At 40.2% G+C, this 7,500-nt stretch overlaps 1 protein-coding gene across 7 annotated transcripts in view; it reads right to left on the bottom strand.

The window, feature by feature from the left end:
- b3gat1a (beta-1,3-glucuronyltransferase 1 (glucuronosyltransferase P) a) overlaps positions 1–7,500 on the bottom strand; it is a 131,318-nt gene that overhangs the window by 56,156 nt on the left and 67,662 nt on the right. The window lies entirely within an intron of this gene.

The following is a 7,500-nucleotide window of genomic DNA, read 5'->3' as shown; positions in this document are numbered from 1 at the left end:
TCCAGTTCTTGTGTGGTTCTGGCTGCCTCAGCAGCGATGAAAGATTGAAGAGCACCGACCCTGCAGGCAGGTTGCTCTGTGCTGATAACTGCAAGAGAATAGCCTATAGTGCTGTCTCCCCTCAACTTATCATAACTAATTTATGATCCCGCTCACACACGGCATTTTCCCAATGCTGGACCCGGAAGAAAAATGACTTACGACTACTACTACTACTTACAGCTGGCTAACTGGGCTACACGAGCTCTGGCAGAATAATAGAGGTGGCCAATTAGGCCTGGACCCGCAGGTTTGGGCCAGCACAGGTTGATCAAAGAAGAGTCCGTGGAGACGTCCTCTCAAGAGGACCGGCACAGAGTGACAGGAGGAGGAAAATATCACGTATGATGGTAAATAGACAGAAATCATATATTGGTCAGGCAGAAAATAAAATCCACGTTTGGCTGCACACGAAACAAAATCAAATAAAAATCATGGTGGTTGGATTTGACCGTGACATGTTTAATGTGCGTACAGAGGAAAGTCTGTTTTTGGGGCATAAAGCAAAAGTGAGAATGTTTTCTTTTTTTTCCTCAAACCAATAAACTCAAGAATAAAAGGCAAAGGAAGAAGTGGTGAATGTAAAACTGCACGTAGCCGGTGAGGTTATTGCATCATAAATGAATAGGAGAGTCTAAAAATAGCAAGGTATGCTAGCAGCAACCTGCCTTTTAGACAAGCTGTGTTTGATTAGAAAACCCAATTTTACATGTTATGGATCCATCCTGGCCATTTTAATCTGCACCAGATGATCGGACAGACTAGTGACAAACATCCAGAGTAACAGATACTTTATTTAGCTTTATAGACGCTGTTAAGAGTGCAGATGCCTTTATATAAAATGTGGTACAGTTATTTACCAGTGATACCAAATGAAACTAATAAATGAAATTAATAAACGAGGGTAATATTTATTTTTGTACGTTTCTGAGTCATTGCAATTTTTTAATTGAAGGATGTCTTAAGCAGGCTGAATATTGAACCGTGGAATGAAATTGTCTCTCTAATGTGACCTTTCTATATAATGACTTTTGACATATGTAATTTAAACACAAAACTTTTTTTTTTCTTTTCCCAATAAAAGTTGTCCGTTTCTACAGCCTCACAGTGAATTTCTGATCATCTTTAGCCTCCAGTTGTTCTGCACACTAAAAGCGACATTTAGCTCGTTAGAAACCAGTGCACAAATCTGGGACTAAGGCATTGATTTCAACTGCATATGACACATGCCACAGTGTGAAGATGCTTATTACGCTTCAGCAAAAGGTCAGAGGTCAGCAGGGGGAGCTTCTGAAAACGTTAGCTAATTAAAGCCTGCTTCCTGAGTGGGAGTGTAGGTGCTCAGCTCTCCACTGCACCTCCCAAACTTCAACTTCCTATTACAGACTCACTCAGATCTGAGACCCCTAATGAGGTTAGACCATCGATTTCTCTCATGAAAGATTCTCCAATGTTGAAATCCCCCAATTACATACCTTCATGGAGAGAAAATGTATACTATTATGAATCTGATTTTGATTAATTAACCCTATGGGGGTTTGACTGAGTGCAGTGGTGGAGATGAGGGTTTGGTTTGAGCTGAGGAATAATTGGTGTAAACAGAGAAGACAAATGGACAGACAAGTAAGTGCTCCTGAGTCAAAAAGGCTTTTGCACTGGCAAAATGAAACGCTTCATAAATGTTTATTAAATAAATGATGGAAACAAAATCTAATCCATGTTTAGAGCCTACATCAAAATGTAAGCGTTTCTCTCCTCCTCCTCCCATCCGTGTGTCTGAGTGCTTAAAGACTTTCACCTCGGGGTGCTCAGCCCCAAGCTTCTGTAGACTTCAGCTACATTTTAGCCTGAAACATTTGAGGGTTTATGTTAACTTGTCATATATCTTACAGAAAATATAGACACATGAAACCCATGTTTGAGCCTGATATCAAACAGCTCAGTTATAATCAGCAGTAAACCTGTGCTCCAGCATCTACTCTACATGTTAGTGCCTGCACCTTGCAAATGCATGGTTTTAATGGTCTCCCAAAACGTAATCATTCTGATGTTTGGAGTCATTCCATAAGTGCTATACGGTTTAAGCTGCAATCCAGAGTTTGCAGGATTTATATGTTTTTTTTAAATAATCCATAAAGGTGATAGCCCAATGCAATTTAACAGACAGCCATTCTGCATTACCACTGGACATCTGCTTACATACAGAAATGCCAATCACAGAGCACGCGTGAGGACGTGCCTAGGCTGATGCAGAGTTGACGACCTTTTTCATGGACAAGTGAGTAAACCTGGTTTTGTTGCTACTGGACTTGTAAGTAAGGCTAGTATCAGCTGGATCGTGTTAGCATTAGATCGTCGTTAGCGCTAGCTACAGCCGGCTGTAGCAGGAGGGAGAAGTGAAAATCTAATGCAGTGTTGGTTTAAAATACCAAAACACAGGATTGGATTATATTTCATAAGACATTAAAACCCCAGTTTATTTTCTAGCGTTTAATAGCGTAAAAAATTCATATCCAGTAGTTGAGCGTCATACACAGATTATTTTTTTAGATTAGCCGTCATTTTGTCAAATTTGACATTACAGGGACATTAACAGACATTCCAGAAACCCCATTTACACGGTGTTTCTGGAATACCACAATGAAAGCACTGACATTTAAAGTGCTGGTGAAATGTCAAATAAGTGATGATGAGTAATGCATGCTTAATAAAGCAGCAAGTCAGAACAGTTTCCATCCTAACAACACAGAAACAAGGCCCCTTTGGCATTTCAACCTGAGCTTTTATAATCTGCTCTGTGCTGGTGTCTCCAATCATTGCTTATCACTTACTATTATTACGTGTCCTTTGACTCTGCTTGTGTTCAGCAATGCAGGCGTGTTCAAAGAGAGCATCCCGGGGGCAAAGAAAGACGACACCGACAGAACAGTGTTGACACAGTGGCTGTGTCTGCTCGCTGCAGAGGTGTCACTGACTCAGTGACTTTGCTGAGATAAAGAGAACGCCGATTACTGATGGCACGGCTTCAGTGACAGCGACCACATCAGATTCTCACACTTTTTTCAGTTGAATGTGCTAAATTTTCTCTTATCAGCACGGCTAATGGGCTGGCAGTAACAGTGCAAACAAAATGGAAAACTTTTAGGGAAATACTTCAATTCAAACCTTTATTGTGAAGAGATTGCATAGGCCTTATGCAGGAACAATACATATGCAAAATAAAAAAAACATACAGGCTTTTAAGAACTTTCATTTTGTCTTCAATACATATTTTAAGCTTCTCTCTAAACCTCCTCCTGTTTTCAGAAGGTAAAGTGTTTACATATCAGGGATTTCGCCCGCAAAGTCTCTTAAAACTTTACGTGTTGATAGCAGGCCGTTAGTTTTTGCCACTCGTGCATGTGCACAAAGATGAAAAAATGTCAACAAAGATCCTCCTATTGTGCTGATTTTAGCAAGACATTTTCTACCTGTGGCCTGAAATACGATTGATAAACAAAGGTCACAGGAACCTGGGCCATGTGCTGAATGAACTCTTTAATGATTACTCAGGTTTTTATGGCAGATTTGTGTAAAACGTTGACTCGCAGCTGCACCACATCTGCTTTCTGCTAACATTGTAAAGCATAAATATTAATAAATGTTCTGTGGGCAGCACACACCTTTTACAAGGGGGAATAAAATGAGGGACAAACAGCGGCCCTTTTTCCTAACCGAGTTCTGCTGTAATGGTAAAATGATGACGTTAAACCCTGTAACTCTAAATAAACACATTAAATAATGTCTCCCACAGTCATTAAGCAAAAGGCGGGGGAGACTGTCTACTCTTTATTTCTGTCTACGCAGAAACGCTTAAAACAGAGAAAACCCAAATCTTTACTTTGGCTGGAGTTTTAAAAAAGATCAAAAAATTTTTTATTTGCATTTTCGTGTGGAGGACAGGCCCAAAAATATCTTCATTTTGGAAGATACACGGCTACGTGTGGACAGAGTATCAAACAAAATGTTGCAGCAAGAGAAAAGAAGAAAAGGTTACAGTAGTTCACGAGCATGGCAATACTTGGATTTGAGTCTGACAAAAAAACAAATGAAAGTCATTTGCAAAATTTCCAATGACATAAATTGGCCAAGAGTTCACTTAAAATATATATTCTACATTTACTTATCAATTCTTTTTTTATTGCTAAGCCTTTTTCCTATATTGTCCAGCCTTAATATTCACCCTAGTTTACTCAACACTAAAAACAATAAATAAGAGGTTCCTGTTGGCTCTGCTTTGACGTGTGAGAAGTGAGTCATTTCTGCAGTGCCCATGCTGTGTCTGTATGTACACCTTTAATAACTAAGTCATGCATCACAGCCAGCATGACTTGGTTCCTTCCTAATGGTGACTAGGCCTTGAGCCTAGAGGAAGCCCTGCTGTAGATGTCACTTGACCATCGGACCTTGATGAGAGAGTAGCTAAAGCATAGCTGAGTGGTCTGCACAGACTCCATAATAAGGCCCCCTCTGGGGCCTGCCACATTATATGTGAAAATGGCTTCAATTAGACCATCCAGCTGTGAAGTCTGAAGATCAGGAGGGCAGGAAGCAGCAAAGTTAGAATAAAGGTTGTACACGAGACACAAAGGAACCTTGATGAGGTTTTATTAAAGTTGAATTCCGTTATCTACTTCTGTACATTGCTGCAGTAGCAAAACATTTCAGATTACATGCATTTCTTAACTTTTAAAGTTAAATCCTCTTTGTTAAGAAATAATGGAGTTGTAGCTATTTTGGTGCAGTCGTACATAATATTGCAAGAAGTGCAGTGATCAATTAGCAAAATGGTACTCTAAGCTAGGCTTGTTATCAATAAAACTGACTTAGTTACAGCATTATACCCTCTCCACTAATGGAGAGGGTCCAAACACTCACCTTCCTTGGTACCACCCTCTCCACCCTGAAGTGAAATTTAGTCTGTTGCCATATTCCCCGGAGCTAGATAAGTGGGTAAAAGCTTTTTGTAACCAGTCCAGTCATTCTCCTAATTAGTGTGTTCTGACCACTAGGGGCAGTGTAGGCTGATACTGAGATGTACAAGTGCAAATGAAGAAATGGGGAATCCAAGATGGATGCCATGTGTGATTGCTTGGGTGTTTCTCAATGCCAAGGCGCCTGGCGTTTCGAGGCGATGTCTTGCGCCTTGCTTACGAGGACACTGTCCTGCCTTGGTCAAAGAAAACGGTTAAATGGAACAGATTTGCATCACATGACCGCGGCAGTCATGTAATGTCGCATGATGCAGGAGATAACTTTATATTTTATACGTATAAGTTTCAGTATAAATATATAACAAGCCTTTTACTTTTTAAATTGCGTTTATATCTGTTAAATTAAATATATAAGGAGTAACTACCCACTAGCCACCAATGCTGCAACTACTAAGCAACTAACCAACCATAGATAACTTCTTTGGATGTAAAACAAATTTTTTTGTTTAGTTGACTTACATTTAAACTTGAAACTTGCCCCCGAAGTAGCTGCCGGCTTCTCATCCTGGTCTATACTGCGGTGTATTCTGGGAAACTTTTGACCAAGACTAGGCTAAAAGACACCTCCCTTGTATCCGTGCTCAGCTAGCTAAAGGGCTAACAAACGGAGAACACACACCTCGGTAGAACATGAACATTGGAACACGCCTTGGCGGTTCCCAATGACGTATCTCTTAGGCAACTGGGGCAGGGCCAAGACATCAAGGCCAGGTTTCTTGGCATTGAGAAACGCCCATGGTCCTCTAACACCAGGGCTGCCATTAAGAAGGCTCGGTGAGAGTGCTGAGGAAGAACAACTTCATTCATTCCTGACAACCTTCTACTGATCTTCCATGGAGGGCACCCTGACCTACAGCTTCTTGGTGTGGTTCTCCGGCTGCACTGAGGCAGACCAGAAGAGGCTCCAGAAGATGGTGAAAACTGCATGGAAGATTGTGTGCTACCACTCCCCCACCCCCAGAAGATCTAGCATCCCTGGTAGCCTGCAGTCCGTCACTAAACACAACTCTTATCCTGCCCACCACCTGTCAACCTGCTTACCTCTGGCAGGCTCTACACATCCATCAGGTCAAGAACAGAGTCTTTCCCCACCTTCAATGCAAATGTCCATCAAAGGCACACTAAGCAACTTTTTCATATTTTTAAACCAAACAGAATTCTTTACGGGGTTAATGAGATGTCACAGCGAGGAGATAGGTTTCACTTTTGGTTCTACTAAACGGACACTAGGCGGTGCTAAAAGCAAGCCTTTAATTCACTCCACATTAATATGCAATATTACCCTTCTCAGATGCCGGCTGTGCTTTTGTACATTCATTTTATTTTATTTTATTTTATTTTATGTGAACATCAGATGTGTTATTACTGTGCAATGACAAAATCAAATTACTGTTCATATTTTTGTCTAATTTCATTTAGCTTTTCATGCTTCAGGTTGTTTGAAATTGTAGTCAGTTTCAAAAAAATGTGTCAAAATGTCCCGAGCCAAATGCAGCAGCCATAAAATTTATTTAAAAAAATGATCATTTTGTTTGGGGACATTGAGCACGGATATTTTTAATCACCCTTCTAAAGGTCATAAATGTAACGATCTGATCTGTTTCTCTGTACAGACGCTGATGTCCCTGTAGATAAACACACACTGTGGGTCCGTGTGACCTCTTGGTGTTGACAAATCAGTGAGAGCTTGACAAATGTACCGATTAAAGTTTGACTGACCCCTCTGGCTCTTTGCTCTTTTAAAAGGAATTCCAAGTTGGATGGATGTTATATAAATGTTAAGCGACAGAAAAGGTCACAGGATAAAAAATAAATGAAAAAAGGATAAATGTTCATCTTTCTTTAACTGAATATAATGTTGATTTATTTATTTTTTACCAAAAACATGTCACATGTTTTATCCTCAGTTACCTTCATTTTCTCACACGTTACTTCTTATTTCAGCTTGTCCTCTCATCTACTTTGTCTTTCTCTCAAAAATCTTTATTTATTAAAATGAAAACAAACAGGAAGTAATCTTGGAGCAAAACCAACATTGTAGCTGTAGTGCCCTTAAAAGATTCTTTATTCTCTTTTAAAAATTTGCACAACAGATTGCTAATGTGATTTTGAGTGGGTTGTGCTTTCCCCGCCTCTCTCACGCTCAATTTGTCACAAATATTAAGAGGTGCCATTTGGCGAGGACATGAACCTTCCTCACTTTAATGCTGTTTCGTTTATGGAACCACCTCTGTTTGAGCAAAGGGAAGATTCTCCCATGGATCGGCCCGTTTCCAATCCAGACAGACAACTCAAACATTTAGACGGTAAAGAGGCAGCTTCTTGTGCTGCTTTAGTTTCACGTCAGTGTGCTTTTTTTTAAACTCCACAAATCATAAGAGTGTCTTGGGTAGTTCTGCCATTACTGAGAAATTCAGAACATTTCAAT

Source organism: Nothobranchius furzeri, chromosome 13 (assembly GCF_043380555.1).
Source record: "Nothobranchius furzeri strain GRZ-AD chromosome 13, NfurGRZ-RIMD1, whole genome shotgun sequence".
NCBI lineage: Eukaryota > Metazoa > Chordata > Actinopteri > Cyprinodontiformes > Nothobranchiidae > Nothobranchius > Nothobranchius furzeri.
Note: the sequence above shows the minus strand (reverse complement) of the source record. Positions and strands in the feature narration are given on the sequence as shown.